Raw genomic sequence first — 13,061 nt, 5'->3', positions numbered from 1 at the left:
TGTTTTTCTGGATAACCCAATTTCTGTAAGTCTGTCAATCAAAATATTATAATTGACAATGTCAAACGCTGTAGAAATATCTAACATCAATAAGTAAGATTGACCAGAATCTACATCTCTAAGGACTGTATCTGTCAATGCAATTAAAAGCATCTCGGTACTAAAAAATTTTCTAAAACCAAATTGAGATGAATATAAAACATTATTCTCAAGATAATCAGCTAATTGCTTTTGTACTACCTTTTCTATACATTTAGATAAAAAAGGGAGGTTTGACACTGGTCTAAAATTACTCAAAATTGTCTTATCAGCATTCCTATTTTTTTAAATTGGTTTTATAACTGCAGCTTTTAGGCTGTCAGGGAATTTCCGTTCTTCCAGTGATAGATTAACAATATCGGCAATCGGTTTAGCAATAATATTTGACATATTTTTAATTGCTTTTTCAGAATTACATCTAGCAGGTGATAAACTGGATTCATCTTTTTTATTATTCTCTCAATTTCAGTAGAAGAGACTAAATCAAGAGCAGACCAAACTCGATCAGATGTTTCACGTAATGTGATCTTTTGGTCTGAAGCTTGGGGGATGTTATTAATTAATCTCTGTACCTTGTCATTAAAAAAGGCAGCAAACTCGTTGCACTTGGACTCTGCAGTTTCAGGAAATTTGTTTAAATTTATCTGTTTAATAAGATCTTGTAGAAAAGAAAAAAGGATCTTAGGACTGAAATTAGTCATGTTCTTTCTTTGTATAATCTCGTTTTGACTTAGTGATTTGAACTCTATATTTAGAGAGCAGCACTCTGTATACTGAAAGGGTTTGTGTTGAAGGTTTTTTACGCCACGCCCGTTCTTTTGCTCTCAAAACCCTTTTTAACTCTTTTAAATCCTTGGAATACCAAGGAGCATTAAGCTTCTTAGTAAGATTCACCTGTTTTCTAATAACTGGACTAAGATTATCAGCAAGTGCTTGTACTATATCAAACCAGGAGCCCACTGCCTTATTGATATTAGCTAAGTTCAACTTTCTTAAAGCCTCGGGTAATTGATCTACTAAGTTAACAAAACTAATTGGTTTACAAAATTGAAACTCAATCTTATTATTTCTAAGATGACAATCTTGAGCCTTTTTAATTGATACTGATGTATGTATCAAATTATGATCAGACTAGGGAACAGGCTAGCAGGTCAGGGGTGGGTGATATATAACATGCTGATTGACAAAAAATTAAGTCCAACCTATGACAAGCTTTATGGGTTGGTTTATCAACGATCTGTTCTAGGCCAATGGCTGCTAAAGTGTCGATAAAAGACTTGCATGTAAATTGAAGTCACCCAGAACCACAGCAGGAATATCTATCGCTTTATTAATAGTTAGAAATTCAACTAATGATGAACAATTATGACCCAAAAGATCTGGAGGACAGTAAACTAAATATAATTGAAAATTATTTTTAAAAATCCTATTTCAAAGGGAGTTGCAATCTCTACATGAAATTTACTCAGTTTTAGCTCTTTTTTGGTTATAACCATTAAAACCACCTCTTTTCTGTTTGGCTCTTGGTAAAAAAAACTATATCATATCCCTGTTAAGGTAACTGATTAATTAAACCTAGGTCAGTACTCTTTTTTTTTTTTTTTTTTTTAATTCTTTATCAATTATTCAATAATAGTTACATAAAACATATTACATAACAGAAAATAATACAGAATTTAGAAAAGAAAAAGAAAATATTCATATTAGCAAACCTCTAAGCTTCTAATATTGTTTCATTATTCTGTATTACACAAATAGGGAACATAGGTAGTAGTACTTATATAAGGAGCATAATATAAGATTTATCTATAAAGAAAAAAATGTAGATAACCCTCCCCATTTACTTTCTTCTGCCTGACTTTCTTTCCCCAACAGTGCACCAAGATGTTCAGGAACTGTAAACACATAATTATGACCTTTATACTTGACAAAGCATTTACATGGATATTTTAATAAAATTTGTTCCCCACCCTCAATTACCCTTTTCCTATAGGTTAAGAATTCCTTTCTCCTTTCGTTAAATCAACACAATTAAGTACTCTTTAACAAAGTTTGTTATGCAACAAATTGCTGGAGCACATTCCTCTAATAAATCATTAATATCTGGAATTTTCTTTGATATGGACTGTACATTCAGTAAGAGCAAAGAAAGAAAATCTGACATTACTAAATGAGAATGAATCGAAGGAAAAATATAGAGCCAAGTCCTGTGTCTTTTTATACAACTAATCAATCAACAGTCCCCATATCTGCCACAATTCAAAATTGTCTCAATCTTATTACCAGCCATGTTCAAGATCTTAAGACCAGCAGCAGAAGACTTCCTTATATCTTATTTATAAAGGTGACAGTGCCTAGATGAGAGCACAAAGGGGTGCACTAAGGAGCAGGACTCTTAAACGCACCCCTTTGGCACACGGCACCTCCAGCGTCTCACTCACATTTTTAGTCACCATAAGATGATGTCAGCGAGGGGGTGGGGCTATCCCGCGTGGGAAAATCGTGGTGGCTGATCTGGGGTTGAGCTGGCTTGAAGGTGGTCTGCAGGTGCTGGAAAGCAAACAGCTTCAGATGGCAACAGAGGCAGGAGGTAATAGTCAGATGGGAGGCAAGATTATTTAAAATGCCACCAGTGTCTCACTCGCATTTTTAGTGGTGCCCTGAGATGATGTCAGTGAGGGGGGGGCGAGGCTATCCTGCGTGGGAAAAACACGGCAGCTGATACACATTAATTTTCTCTAAGGCTACAACAAGGACTGTGAGAGCCATCCACAGAATCATAAAACCATCCATTTCCTTCTAGTTTCTGGTGATTATTCTATGCGCTAGTAAAAGCACTACTATCTACCATTTAACATTTTTTTGCATTGTGTGACTCCTTGCAACCAAGTCAAATAACAGCCAGGCAAACTATTTTGGTATACTTATATTTACTGTTCTATTAGGCCAAATTAATTCAGTCCTAATGTATTTCATATTGACCGTTATGTTTGCTGCTTTGTTCATATTACCACTCTAAAAGTAGCTAGCTTTGTAAATTGTCATTGTTTTATGCTCCTTGAAGATGCATAACATGTCTTCTCATTTTTATTTTCCAAAATCCCTTTGCTTTTTCTGTCTCTTGTTAGACTTTTGGTATCTGCAAGAAAAGGCTGTTTGTGTTAATGCCTTTGATATTTTAGAGACTCACAACCAGAAAGTTAAAGGTAACTTTTGAAGGGTGAGGGCTAATACTAAATATATATTTAGAGTTTGCAGGTTAATATCTTTTTTATTTCATATTTAAGGGGGTCATTTATCAAAATGCGCTAAGGCATTTTCGCATGCGTTAAGGGCTTATCGCATGCGATGGTGCGATGCAAATCTGAAAAAGAGGAGGAGTTGGGGGTGGGAGTGGGCTGGGTTTACCAGTTTGTGAAGTCCTATCGCATGGACTTAATGCTGATTTTAGCTACACCTTTTTCAGTAGCATTAAGCTGTGTGATAGCTTGTGTTACAGGGTGGTAAGGTGTTAGTGCATTTTGCGATGTCTCCTGAAAGGCCTGTTTTAGTAGGTTGAAGCTCCCGGAGCACCAGTCCAGCCATCTCGGGGGGGGGGGAGAGAGAGAACCTAGCCATAATGCCCTCTCCCTAGATAGGTATTTATATCCCTATGGGAGGCCCACCTAGTAACTCGAGGTGAGGTTTAGGTATTAGTGTAGGGGGTTTAGGGGCCACTTTGACATTCAACGTGAGACATACGAACAGAACAGTGGTCTCTTGTGAAGATTTGATGACCTTCGGAGAGAGGAAACTCACCCAAAGCTGAGATTGGTACAATGTTCTCTCCACCTAGCTTGATGGACTCTCTACCTGGGTAATCATCGGTTTCATTTTTAGACATTCATATCTCAATAATAGCAAATAAATTCTTTTTTACCATTTACCAAAAACCAACCGAAAGAAATACTGTATTGAATTATAAGAGTTGTCATCCATTAAACCTAAGGAACAGTATTCCCTTTGGCCAATTTTTACGCCTAAGAAAATTGTGCTCCACGGTAGCTGAATACAAATTGAGAGCTAGAGAAATGGGCCAGAAATTTATTGAGAGAGGGTATCCAGAGAACGTGGTAAGAAAGGCAAGTAAATGAGCTAGATGGAACCACAGAGAACTGCTGTTAACACCAAAGCAGAAAGAGCAATCAAGTAAGTTAACGTGTTTTGCCGTTCTCCACAGGAGTCAATGAAGTGGTCCAAAGTATCAGGAAACATTGGAATGTGCTGCAAGTCCACACAGTGTTTAAGGAACAACCTTTAATAGCATTTAAAAGAGGCACTAATATAAAAGATCAAGTCGTGCATTCATTCTTCAAAGAAAGAACAGAGAGATCTGGAGAAGTGGGTCATTTCCCATGTGAATCCTGTGTTATGTGCCTGCAAGCACATTCCAATATCAATATGTAAATTGAAAAAATACAAGCCAATTGTAAAAACGTCCTGCATGTCAAAGAATGTATTTTATGTAATATGGTGTCCTTGTGGACTTTTGTACATAGAGAAGACGACGAGGCAATTGAAAATGCGCCTGATTGAACACAAAAGCGCGCTCAAACGAAATAAGATAAAAGCGCCATTAGTTCAACATTGCATGGAACAAGTCCACTCATTTGAGAGTCTATTCTGTACAATTTTGGAAGTTGTTGAACAGAATGAATGGGGAGGAAATATAAATTTGAGGCTTCTACAACGTGAGCAGAGATGGATTTTTAAATTAGATACAGTCTCTCCTGCGAGGCTTAACAAAGAAGTAGACCGGTCCGTGTATATGTAGGTTCATGCTGATTGGCTGGCCTGACATCCCTGACAAATGTATAAGTACCTGACTTCCGGTAAAGGTGAACGAAAGCATTTGGGCGCCATCTTTTTACCTGTGTGAGCTGCTGGATTAAGCTGGGATCAGCTATAACATAAGTCCGTTGTGAGTGGCATGTTTAAAAAGATTTTCTTTAAAATTAATGAGGAAAGGTGATTAGAGTGCTTTTTATTGTAGGAACAATGCTAAGTCCCCTGAAGCAGCCGTGAGTTTCACGCCAAAACATTGTCAATGTCGGGCAAGCAAGAATAAGAAACAGCAATATAGACGGCGACAGCAGCAGTAATAAAATGAGATAAGTTGTTTCAAGATATCAAGTAGTAAAAATGAGAAGCTGTTTTAGAACATTAAGACATTCACTGAAGGGTATTTTAAAAGGGTAATCTTTAGAGTAGATTTCACTTATGATAGAAAAGTAAAAATAATGAACAGGAAGAAGTAAATGACGTTAAAAAAGTGCAAGTAAATGAGAGGGGTTGTAGCCCTTTGTGGGCAAGAGCCCAGGAGAATGAAGCACTGAATACTCTGATACCGACTCCTGGGATTTTAAGAATCAATTAATAATCTATTACTGTATCTTACAGTTTCCCTCATATGTTCAAAATTATTTTTTGGGTATTGTAAATTGAGGGGTATTGCCATTGATTTTTGAAGGTTTATATACATTAAACCCATTTCCATGTAATTATAAAACCAATTTTATTTGCTTCTGCTCTTAAACCCAATCAGTTCGTCCCACTTGGAATTCTATGCTTGGGAGGCAAGTAAGTGTCTCGATCAGGTGTGGCCAACTTCGGTCCTCAAGAGCCACAAACATGCTAAGTTTTTAGGATATACACAATGAACATGCATGAGGTAGATTTGCATGTATTGCCTCCATTGTATGCAAATATATCTTTTGTATATTCATTGTGATTTCCTGAAAACCTGGCCTGTTTGTGGATTCCGAGGAACAGAGTTGGCCACCCCTGGTCTACATGATGGCATTTCCTCCTGAATCAATGTCTCTCCTGTCTTTCAGCTTCTGTACAGACAATGATCTGGCTCAGATTCACATACAGTACCTTCTTAAATGTTGTTTTGTTAGCCAAGTGGTGTATGTGGATGGCTGAGAAACAAGTAAAAATGAATTTCTGGCCAGTCTAATTTTTAGTAGAAACATATGGAAATACTCTCAGTATGACTGACAGATCTAACTAGACTCTGAGGTCTTGCCCTCAGACTCTGTGTAGTGCATGCCTCATTTCTCACAGTCTCTTTTGAGCTTATTAAACAATTATCACACCATGATCTACTTGCCAGAATGTGCTTAATGAATGCTAATAAGCACTTCTGAAAAATAGTTGTCTTTCCATCAAAATATGGGCAGTCCTGCAGGAAATAGCTTCTTGATCACTTCCTACATTTACTTCTAATAAGTACACACAGATGTGATTCTTTGTTACTGTCCAAATTTCACCCACCTTTTTTTTCTTTTTATGTATAATACCATCTGTGTCTCTTTTTTATCTATCATGATGGGGATTAGCCTGTACTCTGTGTTTATGCAATTGTGAGGCCTCTAGTAGTACAACCGAATCTTAGAAACATCAGTCAATTAGAACATGATATATACATTTGATATTTTCAATAAAGTACTGCCTACTTTGTGTATCTATGAGGAGTTTTAGATTTATGACAAGAAAAGACAAACAGCACAACTTACACACAGACTTATCCTCACATACAAAAACTCTATTGATACCTAAGCTTTGAACTACAGTACATCTTATTCTAGTAAGCCTGTGTTATTCCTCAGAAAATATCTGGATATAGTAAAAGCTCCATTATCTGGCATGCCTGGGGAATAGGTGGTGCCAGTTAACTCAATATGCTGGTTATCAGGAAGCAGCATACTGGGAACCAGAGGGGAGGGAGTGATGCAGGAATGACCAGAACACAGAGCAAAGCTACTCTGATCTCTAAACCAACCCTCCCTTTCCCCAACCCCCCAGTGGAATTCCTATCTGAGATGAACAACAATCTTCTTCAAGACTCTCTTTCTACACTTTTAAGAGACCATAATACCAAAGACCCCCCTTCTGCCATTTCAAAGATACTGGCTCCCACCAATTCTTGCTCAGCAACAACAACTTTCAGCCCATAAGCAATGTCAAACTAAAACACAACAAGCCCAGCCCAAACCTGGGAATGTTTTTGATCACTCCACATATTCACCAGTCACACTTTCCAATAGGGATGAAGATCAGGCCTTCCTGGAGGAATGGTGCAAGATAACCAAAGGCCATGGAATCTAGATACCATTTGTGTTTCTTCTGGCTCCTATGTCTTCTTTATTGATCGGCCTTCAATCCAGAGATGTCTTACTTGATACAACTCCATCTGGAAGTGGAATCACTTCTTCAGCATCAAGCAACAGAACTGGTTCCTGACTGATACTTAATCATCCCCAAAAAATCAGGGAGACTGAGATCCATTCTGGATATAAGAAACCTGAACAAGCATCTTCTCAGAGAAATTCAAAATTAGTTCCCTCAACATGATTCTTCCCTATATCCAGAGGAGGAATGATATGTGCTCTCTATCTGAAGGATGTATATGCCCACATACCCATCCATCCTACTTACTGGCATTATCTTCACTTCAAGATGAACTCTTCCTCTTCAGACTGTCAGCAGCTCCAAGAGTCTTCACTAAATGCCTGGCTATAGTATCAGCACACTTATGATATCAGAGAGTCCAAGGCTTCCCAAACTTGGGCGATTGGCTAGTCAAGGCCAACTCCAAAGAGAGTAAATTAGTATCTCTGCAGAAATCAATTCAGATTCTGTAGAAGTTGGGATTTATGGTCAATTTTGAGAAGTCAAATCTAGTCCTGACCCAGAAACTAAAATTTATTGGGGCATGGATAGAATCAATGCTTGAGAGAGCTTTTTTCTATCAGAACGGGAAAATACTAAGAGATTACTCATTCATAAGCTATTAAAATCATAGCACTTGTCAGGCAGAAAAGGTCCTGGGTTTTTTTTTGGGTTTTTTTAGGTCATATGGCAGCATCCATTCATATAGTTCCACTAACCCACCTCCATAATAGTCACCTGCACTGAGGTGTATGCTGTTAATGGGACCAGCTAATTCAATCCTTGACAGTGAAAGTACAAGTTTCAAAGAACATGAAATGGGAATTACACTGGTGGCTACATTCCCAAGCTCTCCAGAAAGAAGCTCCATTCCACGGACTCCCTCATCAAGCTACCTTAGTGCCCGACATCTCCACAAAATGTTTGGGCGCTAACACCAACATTTTCAAACCCAAGGAACTTAGTCTCTTGATGAAAGACATATTTGGATCAATGTGTTAGAACCAAGAGCAATCAGATATGCACTATAGACATTTACACATCTTCTCCAAGGGAAGAACATTCTAATTCAAACCAACAATCAAGTGACCATGTTTTATGTGAACAAACAGGGAAGCATACGGTCATAGACTCTCTGCCAAGAAGTAATATAGACATGGGAATGGCCATTCAAGTATCAAGCTTTCTTATAAGCCACTTGTCTTCCAGGGATCTTCAACATGCTAGCAGATCATCTCAGTAGAGTCTTCCAGCCACACAAGTGGTCTCTGCAACAATCAACAGCTGACACACTATTTAACTTATGGGGTCTTCCAACAATCAACCTATTCATTTCAGAACAAAATAGAATGCTGGAAAACATTTGTTAAGTTCTACCCAGAAAATTCAGGTTAGCTCAGGATGCTTTCCTGCTCAATTGGAATGCAAATCTCATGTACACTTTTCCACTGATAACCAGAACTGTGAAAAAGTACTAAAGGACTGGACTTGACTAATCCTCATAGCTCCACCATGGCCCATGCAGATTTGGTTTGCATATCTTGTACAGCTTTCCAGCAGTCCTATTCATCTGGAGGACTAATTCAATCTTATTAACTCAAGAGGAAGGAAGTATTTTCCATCCAAATCTCCCATTTCTCAACCTGAAGACTTGAATGTTGAACACTCAGCAATCACAGACCCCTCTTTCTGCAGAGATTGAAAAGATAATAGTATCTGCCAGGAAGCCATCAACTAGAAGAGCCTATGGTTTATCCATATGGTGTCAACATTATTCCTTGGACCCACCTCAGCCAAGGAGATCAAATCCCTTCTAAAGAGACTGAAACCATCCAGCCATCCATCAGACCACATACCCACAAAACATCTTCTTCGTATCCCAGACACCATCTCCAGTCCTCTGGCAGACATCATAAATTGCTCTTTATCTCATGGAATATATCCAGACTCACTAAAATCCGCTTCCCTCAAACCCCTGCTGAAAAAACCCAACCTTGACACACAGGATCTCTCTAATTTCTGCCCTATTTCCAACCTATCTTTTGTTGCTAAAATCACTGAGAAACTGGTCAACACCCAATTCTCGGATTATCTTGATGAACACAAAATTCTCTACCCATCTCAATACGGGTTCTGCAAATCTTACAGCACAGAAACCCTCCTCCTTTCCCTCATGGATCACATCATCTTAGGCCTGGACAAAGGTCAGGCATTCCTCCTAGTTCTACTTGACATCTCGGCAGCATTCGATACGGTGAACCACTCCACGCTGTTAAACCGCCTCTCAGATATCGGTATATCTGGATCTATACACAGATGGTTCAATTCCTTCCTAAGCAACCGAAGCTTCAAAGTCAAAATCAACAACAAAGAATCACCCAGCATCAAATCATCGGTAGGAGTTCCCCAAGGATTCTCCTTATCTCCCATCCTCTTTAACATCTACCTCCTCCCCCTATGTCAGCTGCTAACCAACCTAAAATTAACACATTATCTCTACGCAGACGATGTACAGATTCTGATCCCCATAAAAGAGTCCCTCTCAAAAACACTTATATTCTGGGAAAATTGTCTCCAATCTATCAACCACCTCCTTAACAGTCTGAACCTGGGCCTAAACACTTCCAAGACTGAACTTATTATTGCCTCTGACCACACTGACTCCTCGCTTCAGTTCCACCTCACAACCCAAATTACACATGTAAGAGACCTCGGAGTAATCCTTGACAATCGTTTAAATTTAAAGAAATCCATTAACAAATGATAAAGGACTGTTTCTACAAACTGCAATTCCTAAAAAGGCTCAAACCCCTCCTTTACTTCCATGATTTCAGGACAGTCCTCCAAGCCACGCTCTTTGCCAAGATCGACTACTGTAACACACTTCTTCTGGAGCTTCCCCATTCCACACAAAACCAGTACAGATGCTCCAGAATGCAGCAGCTAGAGTCTTGACCAATACTCACCGCAGAGATCACATCACTCTCGTCTTACGGAACCTACATTGGCTACCAATAAACTATAGAATCTTACACAAGTTTCTCACCATAATCCACAAAACTATCCACAAACAACTCCTGCTGGACCTTCAGATCCCCCTCAGACTCTACACCTCATCCAGACCCATCCGAGAAATATATAAAGGATCTCTTCAAGTCCCCTCAACCAAAGCCACACGCCATGCCATCACCAAAGAACGAGCATTCTCGATAGCAGGTCCTACCATTTGGAATAATATCCCACTGGACCTCAGACTGGAACCCTGCCTACAAACATTTCGGAAAAAACTCAAAACCTGGCTATTCCGCCAAGCTTTCCCATAATCAATCCAAATCAGAAACTTCGCAATTTTAAGCTCACCTTGCTATATATGTAGCCAAGCCCCCTTATACTCACAATGGTTATCTCTCTCTCTCTCTTCTTTCTTCAGTTCCCAAGTTTTTGCTTCTCCTTGTTATATGTAACTTTGCCTCTTAAGAATGACCTCTTGTTTATTGGTTGTTAAAAAATGTTAACCCTCAAGTTCCATGTAAACCGATTTGATATGACACAAGTCATGAAGGTTGGTATATAAAAGAATTAAATAAATAAAAAAAATAAATAAATGTGAACACAAACATTTCCTAACCTACTTGCTGTCTTTTTCTGAATCAGGTGCTGTCATATCCTCAGTAAGAATACATCTTGCATGGAGTAAGAGATAGACCTGGGGTGATAGTGTAGCGATCTGAAGATGAAAAATCAAAGTGACAAAGTGATAGCCAAGACCAGAAGAATGCTGGACTTCATAGAAAGAGGAATATCCAGTAAGAAGAAGGAGGTGATAATTCCCTTGTACAGGTCCTTCGTGAAGTCTCTCCTACAGTACTATGTACAGTTCTGGAGACCATATCTCAAAGGGGTCAGAGATAGGATGAAGGCTGTCCCGAGAAAGGCAACCAGTATGGTGGGGGGATCTCCACCAAAAGTCTTACAAGGAGTAGTTGAAAGTGCTAAATATGTATAACCTGGAGGAGAGGAGGAGGAGTAGGGAAGATATTATACAGACCTTCAGCATCTTAAAAAGCATAAATTATGCAACTTTAATTACAAACCTCTTCTGTTGGAAAGAAATAAAGAGAACTAGAGGTCACAAAATGAAGCTCCAAGGAGGATGTTTCATATTGAATGTCAGGAAATATTTCTACACAGAGAGGGTGGTGGACACATGGAGCGCCCTACCGGAGGATTTAGTGAGGACCAGGACAGTGAAGGAATTCAAAAGGGCATGGGATAAACACTGTAGATCCCTAGAGGCAAGAGGATAAACACTGCGGATTCCTAGAGGCGAGTGAAGTGAAATAAGGAAAGGAGGCAAGACAGAGGCAAGATCTTTCACATAGGAAAAAAATGACAGAAACAAAACAAAACATGAACTATAGTCTGGGAAATAAAAAAAAAAAAAAAAAAGTGAGGGGATAGTCTGGGAAAACAAGCAAACATTGGGGAAATGTGCTAGTGCAAACTGTAAATCAAACAGCACAGGAGGAAGTATAGGTATTCAAACAATCGGGGGGACTTACTGATGCAACACATATTACCCTTATCTAATTAACCATCACACAACTCAAACAAGTAATCTACATTGGCCAGACCCTAACAGTCTGTGACTCATTTAGGATGTAAGCTTGCTGGGGAGACCAGATGGCCAATTGTGTCCTTTTCTGCCGTCATCATCTTTCTCAGCACCATAGTGGCTTACAATATTCAAGATGATATTAAACCCATATGAACTCTTCTGTTTGTATCAAGATTTATGAAAGGCTTATTTCAAGTTAAATCTCTGGTGCCATGGGATCAGAATGTTATTCTGTTTCAGTTGCTGAAGCTGTCCTTCTCTTAAGTTTTTGCCCATGGAATGTAGTATTTCTTATAGCGGAAATTTCATCCAAAAGAATCAGCGAACTTCAGGCATTAGTTCACTATCCATCATAATATGCAATTCTTTCAGAATAGGGTTGTTCTCTGCACCCACACAAACTTTCTACTTTTGTCATATCAGCTTTCTATAATAATCAGGTCCATCATACTTCCTACTTTCTTCTCAAGGCTAAAAGCACATGAAGGAGAGAAAGTACTTCATATTCTAGATTGCAAAAGAGCCTAGTACAAGAGAAGAATTCAGCTGCATCACCAGCATTTGCAACTGTTCATATCTTACGATTCTAACAGACTGAGCATAGTCACCAAACATACATTGTCTAACTGGACTGTATCCAGCACTGTTATATAGCCACAGGTTTACAAATTATAGACTGTCAAAGCTCATCAAGTCAGAGCTACGATCTCTTCCATTGCTCAACTGTGAACGGTACCTCTCAGACATTTGCAAAGCTGTAACTTGGTTGTCAGTACACACCTTTACATCCCATTGCTGTCTGGATAATCTCTCAAGGAGGGACAAATTTGGACAAGCAGTTTTGCATAGCCTGTTCACCCAGTAGTCCACTCTCCATGGTAGGATCCGGCTTGCTTACTCAATAAACACTCCGTTGAAACCATTAGTTTGGGTCTCCCTACATGTCATGTCTAATTCAGCTCTGGTTATAGATTAAAAAAGCAAATGTGCTTACTGTAAATGGTGTTTTCCATAGATAGCATGCTAAATACCCTCCTGCCTCCATGAAGAGTCAACAGCTTAGCTAAATTTAGCTCTAAACTCATCTGATGAGTTCACAAGGCAACACCTATGTGGTATTCCCACATATGGCTCAGTAAAGCTAAAAGCTCTATTAGCTAGGAGAGATGAATCCATTTGGTGCTACCAG

At 38.9% G+C, this 13,061-nt stretch overlaps 1 protein-coding gene across 1 annotated transcript in view; it reads right to left on the bottom strand.

The window, feature by feature from the left end:
* The window catches only part of LOC115082055 (atrial natriuretic peptide-converting enzyme-like), a gene marked incomplete at its 5' end in the record, with an annotated part of 217,134 nt that overhangs the window by 36,637 nt on the left and 167,436 nt on the right, over positions 1–13,061 (bottom strand). The gene's annotated exons all lie outside the window — the stretch shown is intronic.

This window comes from Rhinatrema bivittatum, unplaced genomic scaffold (assembly GCF_901001135.1).
Source record: "Rhinatrema bivittatum unplaced genomic scaffold, aRhiBiv1.1, whole genome shotgun sequence".
In the NCBI taxonomy this organism is placed as follows: Eukaryota; Metazoa; Chordata; class Amphibia; order Gymnophiona; family Rhinatrematidae; genus Rhinatrema; species Rhinatrema bivittatum.
The sequence above is the reverse complement of the archived record's forward strand: the minus strand, read 5'-3'. Positions and strand labels throughout refer to the sequence as shown.